Source organism: Hemiscyllium ocellatum, chromosome 51 (genome assembly GCF_020745735.1).
Source record: "Hemiscyllium ocellatum isolate sHemOce1 chromosome 51, sHemOce1.pat.X.cur, whole genome shotgun sequence".
In the NCBI taxonomy this organism is placed as follows: Eukaryota; Metazoa; Chordata; class Chondrichthyes; order Orectolobiformes; family Hemiscylliidae; genus Hemiscyllium; species Hemiscyllium ocellatum.
The window spans coordinates 553,488-569,440 of NC_083451.1; positions in this window are offsets into that span (position 1 = coordinate 553,488).

Consider the following 15,953-nt stretch of genomic DNA (forward strand, 5'->3'; position numbering starts at 1 on the left):
TATTTTGATACCATGCAAATAGACAAGGTCGTTTATTGAAGCTGCAGTCTTTTCACATCCTGTCGCATTGTAATTGAGCAATGTTTGGTCCGAACCGTTTAACGCACCTAATCAGGGATTTGAACTAAGGGACTAGAATCAAGTAATTATAATGAATTTCAGAGTTGGACACTATGTGAAGTTTATATTTTTTCATTTAATTTTGAATAAATAAAATTCCCATTTACATTGATGACTTTTAAAATGTTTTAGTCGCTCGTTCAGTTTCCAACTTTCAATTATTGATAATGAGCCTACTCATGAATATTTATAAACCAATTGGATAAGCCCTGAATTGCAAAATCAGAATTAATTAGCAGGATCGATTGGTTTTACACCTTAACACATTGTCAGTGATCTCTGTCATTACCTCATGGTTAAGTTGAAGCATGGCACCATTGATTCATTCGTAATTAGAAAATGGATGATAACGCTAATACTAAATAAATTGACACCTTACTAGCCATTGGAAGAACTCTGCATGTGATAGGGGTAAAGGTATGTTCAGCAGAAGTATCTCCAAAATGCTGGGAGAATGTAAAGGAACACTAAGTTTGAGGAATATGCATAATTAAAAAGTTAAAGTAAAAACGCTGTAAAAATAAAGGACTTGCATTCTAATCAGAATGCCGAGCCTATGTCTGACAGACAGACAATATTTGATGAAAGAGATGGGGATTTTCCCCTAACATCTCCTGACTGTTCCCAGCCCATCCCACGATAATAAACCTTCCCGTGCATTGAAGATGCAGAATCCAATATCGGTATCCACCTTCATAGCTTTTGTCATTGGAGATAGTGGCATGAGCCATCTGAAACAAGGGGCTATGGCGGGAATTATAGTTCTCTTCCTAAACCAAACCCTGTCAGGAGAAACTGGCCCAATTTGCTCAATATGTGCAATCAATGATACAGATGTAAAGGCAGCATAATTCTGCGATTGAACTGAATCCGAATGACTTTTGTAAGAGGGCTAAAAGAAGTGACCGTCTGTCTGACAAAAGTGGCATAAATCCCAAAAATGAAGAATGACAGAGAAGCTGACTCATCATTGTTAAGCCCAATGCTTTTGCAATGCATTCCTTCTGCTGTCACCAACATGAACAGGCAAAATCATATGAATTTGTCCAGGAATTTCGGGTTGCTAATGTGATGATCAGTGATTTTCTACTGGGTTGGCGAGAATTGGAATGAAGGGCTTATGCTCGAAACGTCGAATTCCCTATTCCTGAGATGCTGCCTAACCTGCTGTGCTTTAACCAGCAACACATTTTCAGCTGAGAATTGGAATGAACCACGATGCAAGTAAAAGATAAACAGCAATTATATCGTGAGACCTCCTGAACCTTATACCACATGAGTCAACCTGGAAGAGGTCGGTTAGTACCAGCATACCCACTAGGGGCACAACCTACCTCAGATATCCGTTCAGCGATTAATGCTGTACAACCCATTCCCAACAGGACCCTGGAAGTTTGGACAGGTAGGCCACAGTGCAACCACTTTGGGACTAAGTATAAGAGGGCAGATTACGTCCTTTCACAATGTGAGGTATGCGCTCAGAATAATGTTAAAAACGGAATCCGACCCCTATAGGTCACATACTTGTGTTCGTAGGACCATTTAAACATGTGGCGATTGACTATGTGGACATGACAAAGACGTTGAGAGGAAAAAAGATATATGTTTTTGGTAATCGACAGGTTTAATAGATGGGCAGGGGCAACTCCAAATAAAGGCTCGGGGACAGCCACAGTAGTGAACTTTTTAACGAGTGAAGTTATTCTAAAGTTTTGCATAGTGTCAGAGATCAACTCAGACAATGGGTCTGCCTTTATACAAAGAGTGGTTAAATAGGTGCTGCAGACTTTGAAGATCAAGCCGAGATTTAGATGTGTGTATCATTCCCAGTCATACGGCATGGTGGAAAGGATAAATGGAACTTTTAAATCTAAGTTCAATAAAATTTGCGCAAGTACAATAGTTCAATGGGCTGCTGCTCACACTAATTTGCTCGCGCATGGAGACGAATTGCATGAAAAACGTGCCATTGCAATGAATACTTACCAGTCGACCATGCCAGTGTCAAATGGAGGGGCCTTTATGAAGGACCTAGATTGAAAGAATTGGAGCTAGAGGTTAAGTAGTACATGCAACAACTAACTGTGATATATGAATCTATCTGACAAAGAGGACAGACATAGTAGTCCCGCTTACCAGTTATATGTGGATTTCCTGGAGAAAGTGGAACGAGCCGAGAAGGAAGGGGCTCTTCCCGATGAGCACCGACTTGCCCACAGCCTTTCAAGTGAAGGAACTAGAGGAGTCCCACAGATGCTGGCTGACACCAGATCTAAGGTAGGTGAGACTGAGGAAGGAGCTGCAGAGCCTGAAGGAAACGTACTGAAAATCAATATCCCTTTACGAGACTATGAGCAGTTGGTGAGTGAGGTTTTCTCAGATAATTACGCCTCCAAGACTATCAGAAAGTAGAATGTGAAAGGCGCTCTTTCTCCTTATTGTATGGCTGGGGATGGTCTAAGTGTGGTCAATGATGAGACATTCCCCAGTCATGAACCTTTGTACGAGTGTACAGACTTGGAGACCATCGACTTGCCAGACATGGTGCATCTCGCTTGATAATGCCAATGCCCTGCAAAGCCTAGCGAAACGGTAGAGAGGAGTGAGGACTATGGAGCCCACTTCTCAAGCATGGTTACTGTCTGTAGCAACCGTGGTAGCAATGGGCAAATTACACGGCAACATTGCTGACGAGATAGTGCTGCTTCCGTGAACTGAGGTGAAACCATCATACTGAGTTGCTCCTCTGCCCAATAACTCTTTCAATTGCTTTCAGAGGCAACAATGACAAACCCATCGGCCAATTGACTGAATGATTCGTTATCACCGGTGCAACACAAGGGCCTTCTCTGGTGCCTCTTCACGCAGGCGTCCACGTATATACAACGGAACGAAAACGTCAGGCAGCACCCTCAACAGTTGTGTAAATGCGGTACCGCTTAGGCTACCGTTGAAAGTCACCAAACGTTCGCCATGGCTACTTTCACGGTGCATAAAGGCTTAAGATTTGACTGTTTCAGATGGAATGTCTCTGTGCCGGTAGGCCACTTGGACGCCATTCAGCTTCACCTTCAGACTGACACAACCTCTGAAGCCATGACCCACATCTATGGTGGTAGTTCATTCTGACTTGGCTGCACATCACATTAGCAGACACCTGGTGGCGTGTGGCTTGGAAGCGGGGCAAGGTCCGACGCTTCCTTCTGGCTGGGATTTGACCTGCACCCATGTTATGTTTCTCCTTGAGGTTGATGTGTCACGACGGGCCCACATTGACGCTCTATCACGACTAACTGACACAGGCGGCGACGGGAGTGTGTCCCTGACCTTACAATGCAAATTGTTAGTATCAGTCAGCCAAGTGGCATCACCATTCAAATTCAAGGCTCGAAGCGAAATCGCCACAGGGTGAGAGTCACTTCATCCTCCTACACGACTTCACAAAAATGCCGAATGGATTAACTACATTTTTAAAACCAGCAGTTATTTGTAAATTCCACTGATCATGCCCTCTCAGCCTTGGGGGAGCAATTGGATGCAACTCCCAAAATGACATGGCGAAATACCCTTTGGACTGGTTGTTAGCCGAAAAAGGAGGAGTTTGTGTGGTAGTTTGGAAACATTGCTGCACCATCATATCCAATAATACTATCATGGAGGGAACATTTAGTAAGGCGATGGATAAACTGAAGTATCTCAGACAAGAGCTTAAGGAAAATGCAGGGACCGGCCATCAGTTTTTTTCCCTGGCTGGATAGCGTTTTGTATGGAATGTGAGGTTGACTCGCCAAGATTGGGATTGTTGTAGGTATCGTGATGAATATTGTTGCAGTTGTCTCTTGCTGTGCTATACCTCTTCTGAGGCTTGTTTTAGTTCGTCTCACTGCACGGTAGTTTCCTGTGGTTCTGCTGAACATCTCCCTCTTCAGATAATGCTCCAACGCTGAATTATTATGATCTCAGAACTGCTGACGTGCTGAATCCTTTTCCAGACAAATACGCCTGAATTAATTTGTGTCGTATGCGAGCTTAGATTGCGAGAGTCTTTGCTGAAAATATGTTGCTGGAAAATTATTCCTTCCCGAATTGAGACTGTAATTACCAGTCTGGTCTTTACTCCTCCACCTCATTGTATTCTTTCTCTACATAAGACCAAAAGGTCTCAAAGTGCGAAATACATGGAAATTAGTTTGGCAGTTGTCTGTTTAGATTGACGAAGGAATGCATAGAATCATGTAGCAGACGAGCAATAGATGCGCTAATGCTGAGAGTAATGGACGCATAATATGATAGGCTAGTCAAATCACGTGACAGATGAGCTCAAGCTTAAAATATTCATAGTGAAAGGTTAAGTGTAAAGCAGAAGGTCATTGTGGCAGAAAATGATTATTCTGAAAGACAATGTAAACTCATACGATTACATGTGATAATGACACCAGGTAAGGGCGACAACGAGACATGTATAAATAGTAGCGAGCCCAAGTATCGGGGCGGGAGAGCAGTTGGGAAGCCATTTCTGGTTTTCACTTCAGTTTGCAATTACATGAAGAATGTTCTGTGTCTCCATCTGATTCTCACAGATCATTGGGTACTAACGCCCCACAACATTGATTAATCCAGTCATCCTTTCCCATTCAATGATTGAAAAATTCCTTTATCTTCTCGTCATTTTATCTTTACGGTGATCAACCCTGAGTACACCGTGCCCTTTGAAGCGGTCACACGCCCCAAGTGACCTGGTCACGGATTAATGCCAGAATGAATTATTAAAAAGAAAGCTTACTAATAAATTCAGTGACGTTGAATTTCGTTCGACAGAGAACAATTGTATTCGTCAATTCGATACAACGTCCGTAATTTTCAAAATTATTGTATTATATTCCAAAGATGCAGCCTTTTATGACCGGTTAATGTGTCAGATCTACTTCTCAACAACAGGTACTGTGCTGTCCTATTCTGTCCTCCATGGTCATTTTCCCTGGTCATAACGCTAACAAAGGACGTCAAAAAATCTTGCAACATGTCAGATGTGTATTTATCTTCAAACAGTCGTCACCAGGTATTTCCTAGAATTTGCAAATGATAAAATAGGGTAGCCACGTGTTATGTAATAGGAATTATGTAGTTTTATTTTGGAATCTCGAAGTCAGGTATTTAAAAGTTCGCATCCACTCCAAGATGTGACTTGAAGCCTCTCAGCAATAAATTGAGCAATTACGTCCTGCGTTCCAGTTGCAAAAGGACTGGATCATAAGACCATAAGACCATAGGACATAGGAGTGGAAGTAAGGCCATTCGGCCCATCGAATCCACTCCGCCATTCAATCATGGCTGATGGCATTTCAACTCCACTTACCAGCGTTCTCCCCGTAGCCCTTCATTCCTCGAGACAACGAGAATCTATCAATCTCTGCCTTGAAGACATTTAGCGTCCGGCCTCCACTGCACTCCGTGGCAATGAATTCCACAGGCCCACCACCCTCTGGCTGAAGAAATGCCTCCGCATTTCTGTTCTGAATTGACCCCGTCTAATTCGAAGGCTGTGTTCACGGGTCCTAGTCTCCTCGCCTAACGGAAACAATTTCCTAGCGTCCACCCTTTCCAAGCCATGTGTTATCTTGTACGTCTCTATTAAGTCTCCCCTTAATGTCCTAAACTCCAATGAATACAATCCCAGGATCCTCAGCCGTTCCTCATATGTTAGACCCACCATTCCAGGGATCATCCGTGTGAATCTCGGCTGGACACGTTCCAGTGCCAGTATGTCCTTCCTGAGGTGTGGGGACCAAAACTGAATACAGTACTCTAAATGGGGTCTAACCAGAGCTTTATAAAGTCTCAGTAGCACATCTCTGCTTTTATATTCCAACCTTCTTGAGAAAAGAGGCAACATTGCATTCGCTTTCTTAATCACGGACTCAACCTGCATGTTTACCCTTAGAGAATCCTCGACTAGCACTCCCAGATCGCTTTGTACTTTGGCTTTACTAATTTTCTCACCATTTAGAAAGTAGTCTATGCTTTTATTCTTTTTGCCAAAGTGCAAGACCTCGCACTTGCTCACGTTAAATTCCATCAGCCATTTCCAGGACCACTCTCCCAAACTGTCTAGATCCTTCTGTGGCCTCCCCCCTTCCTCAGTACTACCTGCCTGTCCACCTAACTTCGTATCATCTGTAAACTTCGCTAGAATGCCCCCAGTCCCCTCATCCAAATCATTAATATATAATGCGAATAGCTGTAGCCCCAACACTGAACCCTGCTGGACACCACTCGTCACTGGCTGCCATTCTGAAAAAGAGCCTTTTATCCCAACTCTCTGCCTTCTGTTAGACAGCCAATCCTCAATCCATTCCAGCAACTCACCTCGAACACCATGGGCCCTCACCTTGCTCAGCAGCCTCCCGTGTGGCACCTTATCAAAGGCCTTTTGAAAGTCTAGATAGACCACATCCACTGGGTTTCCCTGGTCTAACCTACTTGTCACCTCTTCAAAGAATTCCAACAGGTTTGTCAGGCATGACCTCCCCTTACTAAATCCATGTTGACTTGTTCTAATCAGACTCTGCTCTTCCAAGAATTTAGAAACCTCATCCTTAATGATGGATTATAGAATTTTACCAACAACCGATGTTAAGCTAATTGGCCTATAATTTTACATCTTTTGTCTTGATCTTTTCTTGAACAAGGGGGTTACAACAGCCATCTTCCAATCATCCGGGACCTTTCCTGACTCCAGTGACTCTTGAAAGATGTCAACCAATGCCTCCGCTATTTCCTCAGCCATCTCCCTCAGAACTCTAGGGTGTATCCCATCGGGGCCAGGAGATTTATCAATTTTAAGACTTTTTAACTTTTCTAGCACTATCTCTTTTGTAATGGCATCCATACTCAACTCAGCCCCCTGACTCCATTTAATTGTTGGGATAATACTCATGTCTTCCACTGTGAAAACTGACGCAAAGTACTTGTTAAGTTCTCCTGCGATTCCCTTATCTCCCATCACTAGGCTTCCTGCATCAGTTTGAAGTGGCCCAATGTCTACTTTTCCCTGTCGTTTGTGTCTTATGTACTGAAAGAAACTTTTACTATCATTTCTAATATTACTGGCTAGCCTACCTTCATATTTGATCCTCTCCTTTCTTATTATTCTCTTTGTTATCCTCTGTTTGTTTTTGTAGCCTTCCCAATCTTCTGATTTCCCACTGTTCTTGGCCACTTTATAGGATCTCTCTTTTTCTTTAATACATTTCCTGACTTCTTTTGTCAGCCATGGTTGTCTAATTCCTCCCCAGATAATCTTTCTTTTCTTGGGGATGAACCTCTGTATAGTGTCCTCAATTATACCCACAAACTCCTGCCATTTTTGCTCTACTGTCTTCCCGGTTAGCTCTGCTTCCAGTCTATTTTTGTCAGTTCCTCTCTCATGCCCTCATAATTACCTTTATTTAACTGTAACACCATTACATCCGATTTGGCCTTCTCTCTTTCAGACTCCAGACTGAACTCTACCATATTATGATCGCTACTGCCTGAGGGTTCCCTTACTTTAAGATCTTTTATAGAGTCTGGTTCATTGCAAAGCACTAGGTGCAGAATAGCCTCCTCCCTTGTGTGCTCTATGACAAGCTGTTCCAAAAAGCCATCCTGTAAGTGTTCCATGAATTCCCTTTCTTTGGATCCACTAGCAAAATTATTTACCCAGTCCACCTGCATATTGAAGTCTCCCATGATCAATGTGACCTTGCCTTTCTGACATGCCTTCTCTATTTCCCGGTACATGTTGCGTCCCTGGTACTGACCACTGTTAGGAGGTCTATACACAACTCCAATTATGGTTTTTTTGCCTTTGTGGTTCCTCAATTCCACCCACACAGACACCACATCATGAATATGGGTTGTGCTGTTTTCCAATTTGTCAATCAATATCAACAACCGCTCTGCCACGATACGATACTCCAACGAGACGACAACACTATGGAACAATGATGAATAGGGTCTGGACGCAGGCAAGATTTAATGTAGCATGACAAGGGCTTGAAGATGGACGCCACTCATTAAATTTAGTCCGCCTTCATTTAAAGGGATTTTTTGGATGTTTCTTCTGATATGTTTTTGACTGCACTTATCTGCACTTTCGTCAAAACAAGCTCTTCTTGGCATTTTACGTATTAAAAAGACATGATAAGGAAAGACCTAGAAATTTCCTTTCCGCACTTTTTGTTTGCTATGTCCCTTGTCAACATCATGTTCCAAGAGGTCATGAGGCATTGATTCCATATTAACATCTAACAGTGAAACCACATACCTGTTGTCTATCGCTATGCTTCCACTTCTGTTGTATCTTCCCGTTGGATGGATTTCTGGTAAATTGACATTCAAAGAAAAAAGTCAAAGAGCAAAGAAAGTACAACACAGCAGAAGTCCCTCCGGTTCTGTAAGACTGCACCATTCGAGATCGTTTATTTATACCTGTCGGATATTTAAAAAAATCTTTTCCCTCTGCTCCCTGCGGATTCATGTTTCTTTCTACATAATACAAATTTACGCTATCGTTCCCACCGCGACCACTTCCGCTGGCAAGGCGATCCAGGCTCCCACAACTTCAGCATAAAGAAGGTTCAACTAGTTGCAGTTTACAGAACAGCATGTGAGTTAGTGCGTAAGGGAAGTGGGTGATCATAATGCCAGTGGTAGAAGCATTGAATTCGGGAACGAGGATGAAGTGTGAGATATGAATATAATTATTGGCGTAAAATGACTTGAATGAAGAGAATGGGATGTTGTGACAAGGGGTCACAGTACGCACTTACTAAAAAAGTGGGTATCAGTGCTGGGAATTATATGTTTCAGTGAGTTATGGGAGTGGGATGCAATGACTGGCGATATTTATTTGGAGTGACCAATTATCTTATGACCAGCCACCAATAGTGTGTATTATGCCAATAGTGTGTGTGTGATACGGTGCTTAGCGTTTGGATAATTTCGTCGGTCATGGGAAGAATAGTGTGTTGTGGTGAGAAGGTCAATATGTTGGTGACGGATTGTGTTGTAAGGCATTGGAATGTTATGTTCTGTTTTTGGTAAAGTATCTGACATTTCGTGGCGTGTGTATTCTTGTGACAGTGACATTGTGTATGTGACATGATATGGGTTATGATTTACTTTATTGGTGATGTTTTGTGAGATATGCTGTGAGTTATCTTGCTGGCTGTAGGATGTATGATACTATTCAGGAACGGTGTAAATCCCTCTGCCATTTTAACCAAGCTGTACAAATAATGTTCACCTCATGCAATAATCTGTTAAATTTCGAGAAGCAAAGAACTGTCCCAGAGGTCACAACTAAAACGAAAATAAAACAATTTTACTCATTAAGTCAAACAGAGAATATTCAACCCAAAACTTATTTTCAAACGCTTTCCATTAAACTATCTTTTACCTCCCACTCGACAATACTAGTCATATAAGAAAAAAAGACGAACAAACTAAAATCTTGTTTCAAAACTAGTCAGCTGTGTCGATTCTATTTCGTGGCTTTTCTTCAGTAGATTTTTCTCAAGGTCGGCCTCGATAGTCTGTCGCACAAACTTCATACAGATATGCACCTTTCGGAGAAATCTTCAGCTTGCAGTCGAGTTGTTCGTGTCCTACGCAGTTTGCCAACTCACTCTTCAAAATGTCCGGCTCGATCGCCCAAAACATCGGATCATTTCATTCACTTGAAGTCATCACAAACAGTGAAATTCAAACTCGACTGGGAATTGTTTTATTGTGCATAATTTAAACGGATTGGCCAAATTTGAGTTGTATTTGTTCAATAGCAACATGAATATAGAAGTTTGCAGCAAGCAAGTGTGTCATTTTAAATACTTTGCACACGCTCTGTGCTTCTGTCAGCCCGTGCCAACTTCCACACTGTCTTCAATATACAGTACACTCTTGCACCTTCATACCCCCTCAACCCTGACCCCGTGGAAAAAAACATCATAATAAGACTTCCACTATTCCTCAACCACATTATTATGACAGGCATATGACTTTAATCTAAGTTCATAATAGCTTCTTCCTGTGTGTATGTATATATATATATATATATATATATATGTGTGTGTGTGTGTGTGTGTGTGTGTGTGTGTGTGTGTGTAAACACACACATGTATAACATATATATGTATATATAATGACATTGAATGTATACCAATCTTGTATATGTTTTGTCGGTGAAATCCACGACAACGCATCTGCAGTTACATTCTTCCGACATACAACATCTACGAGGCATAAAGGAGAGGTCTGCAACGTTTAACACCAACAAATAATCTCACATTCCTGTCTTTCAAGCTTTTCAATAATATAAGATGGTTTTCAGCTGTATTCACAACCGTCTCGGACTCATTGCCCATGACATACACATTCAATGTTGTTCAGCAATTACCAAACTCAATTTTTTTTTAATTATCCTGGAGTTTTTCCTCGACTGGATGTTAAGAATCTACGAAAAATAAGCAACTGGCAGTTCAATCCTATCCTCGTTTCCTCCAGCAGTACAGCTCCAACTCCTATGCCACTCGCATCGATGGCAACTTTGAAGAGTTTAGAGAGGTCTATTGTAGCTAAAACTGGAGCGGTGGTTAAGGATGCTTTCAAATGGTCAAATCCCTCCTGGCATTGTTCTGTCCACCGAAAGTTTGTTATTCCTCAGGAAAGCGGTTAACAGTACCACTACACCGCTGAAACTTGGAACAAATTTCCGAAAGAATTCACTTCGTACCTCAAGTTAAAGCATCTCTTTCTTTGATATTGGTGTTTGAAATTCTTTGATGGCTTTCGAATTTGCGTTCCATGTGGTCAACCTTCCATGACCGATATTATGTCGCAAGCATGTCACCCCTGCTTTCGTGAATTCATTTTTCTTTCAGCTCATTACCAGTTTTGCTTCTCGAAATCGTTCAAATAGATCTGACAAATTTGCTATGTGCAGGACCTATGAAAGATCATTAAAACGTTCAGATAGATTCGACAGTTTGTTAATGCAGTCATAACTCTCTTCATTGGCCTTTGAAATGTGGCGTGGGAATTCCTCATTCCAAAGGGTATCACTTTGAAATGATATAATCCATTTGCGGTGAAGAACTCAGAAATTTCTTCTGTTCTCTCTGATAAATGCATCTGCCAATAACCAGGCAGCAAGTCCAACTTCGTACTTTGACGGGCTTGTCCTACTTTCTCGATGCAGTCCTCCAATCTCGGCATTACATATCAGTCCGATTTTGTTCCAGCGTTGGCATTCTGACAATCTATGCAACATCAATGAGTCACATCAAGTTTGGGAACTAAGACGATCAGCAAACACTTAAAGCTCTGCCTGGGTTCGAAGATATCTTCATTGAGAATGCCCCCCACCATGTTCTGCATTTGAAAACATTAAGCAAATTGGGTTTGCTGCTTTATTGGAACAGCATTCCCATTGTCTATCTCATGCACAATAACATTAGTCCTCCCCAAACTATTCCAACATATGTAGTCATACTGCAGGAACAAACATTTCAACTGCGTTCTTTCCTCCTGAGACAGGTAGTTTATTAAATTACCCATGCCTCAAGGAATTCGTCATTGTTAAATATATGTTGAGGTACATCAAATTCCACAATATCAGCTTCTGAGTTCTCACTCTGCATAGCAGTAACAAACATCTGTTTCCCCAATTCTTTCAGACAAAAACCCTTAGGTATAATCTCTGCCCACTTTTGGGTGCATGCATCTAAATAAAAGTTTTTAATTGTCTCGTCATTCTTTTGCAAGTCCATTATCCTTTCATAACCAACATTTCTGACTAACACTCTGCCTGTTCAGGACTTTGCTATTCCATTTAGTCCAACAGCATGCCGCTCACTGAACAACAGTTCCTTTAACCTTCCCTTAGTTTTTGATTCATGCTCTAACTTAGGGTAGTGGAGCTTCTTACCTCTCAGAATGGATAAAATACACGTATTTTTTTTCTTTCATCTCTTCTGTTTTCTGGTGTTCTTTCGGCAGCTCCAAAAAAGGGTGTTAATATCACATTGGAACCTGCTAAACCATTCTCAAGAACAAATGGATACCTGGACCTGACACTCTATTAATCACTCAAATTATTCTTCCCCATTCATGATTTGTCATCCCCCTGATTTTACGTCCGGATTTGCTAAATTTCTGTCCATCTGTCCCACGAATTACCAATCTCTCGGATAACAGGTCAGAAGGAAAGAAACCTCGCTCATTTCTTACTGTTCGAGACTGGTTAAATCCTGCGTCTCTCAGCAGTATAACCTCTGGAACCTTCTCGTCTTGTTATTTCGAGTAAACGTTGTCCACAAAGGCGAATTAATTATTGAGATCATTTTCTATTTCCATACTCAGCCTTTGCCTAAGCTGCACACTTCCTGCAGTTCCTTGAATTGTCTTGGGTTTTCCTTTCCGACTTTCACTGTGCCACTGGATTATCTTCTTTTATGACAGCTGTTCCTACAGTGCCTTTCTGTAACGACCAACACTGTGTAATTCCATACCCCATGCTATCACAGTGGAAGTATCTGAGAACTTTCACCTACTTTACAAGCTCATGAGCTTCATCTTTGAACTGTGGTATACACTGCCGAGTGTTCTCAACTCTTTGTTTCATCGTGTCCGATCTCACCTGCTAGTAACTTCTACCTCTCACGGGGTGACCTATTTTTCCTGGATCTTGTCATGTGCACCAACTTGTACTCATCTGCTGACTCTGATGCTCATCCTACTTAATGAAAATTCCGTTACTCCACATGAATTCTTGTCAACTCTGGAAGGAGCTTTTTAAAAAAAATCCTCCAGCAGAATTATCTCTCTTCGTGCTACATTGGTTTTGTCTCGTTTTAAGGCCTGCCCACATCTCTCAAAATAACTATGTTTAGTTCATTTGATGTTAACGTAAGTCTGACCTGGGTTCTTCTTTCTGTTTCTGAACCACAACCTAAACGCGTATGGTACAAGTTCATAGGAACTTAAGTTAACATATTTGACCTCCTCATCGCGTCTGGGTTCCGCGTCTGAAAGCGCTGCAAATGCCTCGCTAGATCTTCCCACCAGTTTAGTCTGAACTAACATTACCCACAATACATAGGATCCCTACATCTGCATCGCCAATTTTCAAATGCAAGGAAGATAGCTTCAAACTCTTTCGCATCATAATGTAGTAAAGTTTGACATTTAGAGATGCATGCTATTTTAAACTCCATCCAGCTAACTTGACTTTTCAGACTAACTGAAATCTTTTAAAGTTCAAAATTATGTCTTATTTCTCTCCCCCTTTCTTCTCTCCTTCTTTCATTGCTCAGATAAGAAATCTACCTCTCTCTCATTTTCCTGAATTTCTTCACTGTCCTTCACTTTTCGTTTGTTTATATTGTAACTGCATTTTTCTCAACTGCAGTTTAAGTCGTTCGAACGCTGCTGCACATGTCTGTTTCTCTGTACACCTAAGTGATTCATTGACACTTTCAGCTTTACCTTTGTCCTTGGTTAAACCCAATTCTGTAATGTTTAGTAATTCTAAAGGCAACGTCTTTCTTTCCCTTTCCTTCTAAACTTTCCTGAGAAATTTGGGAGTCATCTCCAAACCCCAGAACGTCTTGAGCAATCTTCAGACTCATTTCTCTGATTTTTTTTAAATTTAACAAACCACATTTAACCAAATTAAACAAATTGTCGAATCTACGTTATTTTTTTTAAAAGAAGACACTAAACTGCAAGTGTTTAAACTAACTGGGCTTTTTTTTTCTGCCGAAAATCTCTTCAAATCCGTCCAATTCTCAGACTGGATCGGACTGACAGGTTCAAATCAACGATTTGAGCCCCCAAGCTGATTCATCGCGTTATATAATGTTCTGCCAATTTAAACAATACTCAGCAAAGCTCATCTCACCTCTTAAGTCTTTAAAGTATGATTGGCAAATAACTACCATGTCCTACTATCAAAAAGGTTTGACAATTTATTCTTCAAATTCAACTGAAATGAAAAAAAATCGAAACTATCTATCCTTGTATATCTCATTAGTCTGACCAATTTGTCTCGGTCCCAATCCACAGGAATATATTGCTGCGATAAAAAAAATCTCTGATTAAGTTGAACCAAGTATAGGAATTCCAATACCATTCTCCTTTCGATTTTCCTGTATATTTTGGTCTTCTTCTCTTCCATCTACTGCTTCACAGATTTCATATGAAAAGATATTTTTCAGAGACTGATTCTGCGGACATAATATGTTGGTGTTCTTTGCTGCTCACGCTAACTGTTTAAAATGTCCAATTTTAGAGAACTGAATGCATCAGATCTTCTCAATTGAATGTTTTCACCAAACATTAAAATTCCAATTTGATTGGATTTTGATATCTTGGAACATCATTTCAACTGATTGGCCAAATTGGAGTTTGTAATGTCCCATGGCAACTCAGAACAAGCTATTTGTTTCACAACCAAATGTTACGTTTTAAAATTTGTCAGCACATTCTGTGCTGGCCAGCTTCCATTCTCTCTTAAAGGGACACGACATACTTACAACTTCATAACAACCTTGAGCAAAGAGCAAAATCAACGAAATCCATCTACGTCTCTCACGATACCTTTCAACAAAAGTAATACTGTTTTAGTCATCATTCTGTAACAGGAATTGAAATGGAGAAAACGAATTTTAAAGGGAAAAATGTAAGTGCTAGAATGAAAGTTCAAGTTTTAAAGCGAAGCAGTCAAACAAGTCAATGGTGTATTGCCTACACTGCACTGAGTGAACTACATATGATTCAGCTTCACACATTGCCACCTGTAATCGATAATCCTTAACTTGGTGGCTCAGTGGTTAGCAGTACTGCCTCACAGCACCAGAGTCTCAGGTTCGATTCCAGCCTTGGATGACTGCCTGCGTGGAATTTGCACGTTCCTTCCGGGTGCTTTGATTTCCTCCCAAAGTGCAAAGATGTGCCGGTCACGTGAATTTGCCATGCTAAATTGCCCATTGTGTTAAGCGCATTTGTCAGAGGGAAATGGGTCTGCTTACGCTACTCTTCGGAGGGCCGGTGTGGACTGGTTTGTTCGAAGGGCCTGTTTCCACATTGTAAGGAATCTAATCTAAAACTAGGCAGAATAATATTGGGACGCCTGGTAGGTGTAAACCTTTTAGACTAAAGGATTTCACTATAGTACTATTGCATTGTTGTACATCTGCTGAAAATACGTAAAACTGACATTATTGATTTTCCAGAATACAACTTAAAAATCTAATGTCAAATCTGACATTTAAAATAAGCACTCAGAAATCCCAGCATAATTTGAACTGTCTGTTTTGCAATTGTTTCATTTTTTGGAATATTGTGAGCGATCTTGTTCACTGTCCAATTGAAAGTATGTTGTTAAACTTGAAACACTTCAGTAAATTTTAAAATGATGTTACCAGCATTTGATGGATTGAGTTACAGGTAAATTTTGAATAGGCTGAGCGTGTTTTCTTTGGAGTGTTATGGACTGTGGGGTGACCTGATAGTGATTTTGTAATCATGAGGGGCATGAGTCGGCTAAATAGACAAAGTGAAAGACTAGAACTAGAGTGCCTAGTATTAGAACGGGAGTGCGAAGTCTTAAAAGTGATACAAGTGCAAATGTTTCCACGCAGAGGGAATTGTAAGTTCAAAATGAACTGCCGGACGAAGTTTTGGAGGCTGATATAATTACAATATTTAAAAGACATAGAGGTGCATATATGAATAGGAAGGGTTTTGAGGTCGACATGGGTGAGTGGTACCGAATGGTCTGTTTCCATGTT